We start from the raw sequence: 846 nt of genomic DNA, 5'->3' as shown, positions 1-846 counted from the left end.
AATTTCGTGTGACCGTCAGCACGAAATTAATTTTATGCTCCAGGAACACATGCATGGGGATAATTTTAATAATCAGTGGAGTGTTCACATTCAACATTTTCAAGGCATGTGTTGAAGAGTAAATTGAAAGTCATAGATTTCAATCCAATTCTATTTTATATTCTGGTACTAGTTATAAACCGTCCAACACATGATGCTAATACTTTCTGTTTTTTCTTTAACATTTTTAACGCTGTTTTGAAACTCCTAATTGCATTATCCATAGGGTGTGCAAAAATCGATTTGAACCCGATCTTTTTACAAAAGAGTGTACAATAGTTTTGTGTTTTCAAGCTAAAGCACCAATAAATTGAACCAATAAAAATGTTAGTGATTTATCGATATTGGGTAAATGGGTTAACGGATTTTAAACGATTTTGTAAAATTTTTTTGTTAGGCTATTGGTTCGGTTTTCGACTTAAAGTTTTAGTTAATGGTTAAATCGATAACCCAATAAGATTATATTAAAATTATATTTTTATACATAATTATATAATACAATACATACTTTAGATTTTAAATGCATACCCTATTGTTTTTTACATTTTTATAGTTATATAAGGTCTTACTGTTTGTAAGTTGTGCAGACTTTATGCATGAAGATAGTGTGGGACAAATGAAAATACGAGAAATTTTTTTTTTTTAAAAAAGGAGAATACATTTATCGGTTAAACCGTTCGAGCCGTTAAGGATCAAAAATCGATAATGAATATCTTATTAATTTATCATGTTTACAAATCAAAAACAGATAAATCGAACTGATAATACACAGAACTGAACCTAACCAACCGATACACGCCCCTAATT

The sequence above is a fragment of the Capsicum annuum genome, chromosome 8 (genome assembly GCF_002878395.1).
Source record: "Capsicum annuum cultivar UCD-10X-F1 chromosome 8, UCD10Xv1.1, whole genome shotgun sequence".
Lineage (NCBI taxonomy): Eukaryota > Viridiplantae > Streptophyta > Magnoliopsida > Solanales > Solanaceae > Capsicum > Capsicum annuum.
This window is presented reverse-complemented; position numbering follows the sequence as displayed.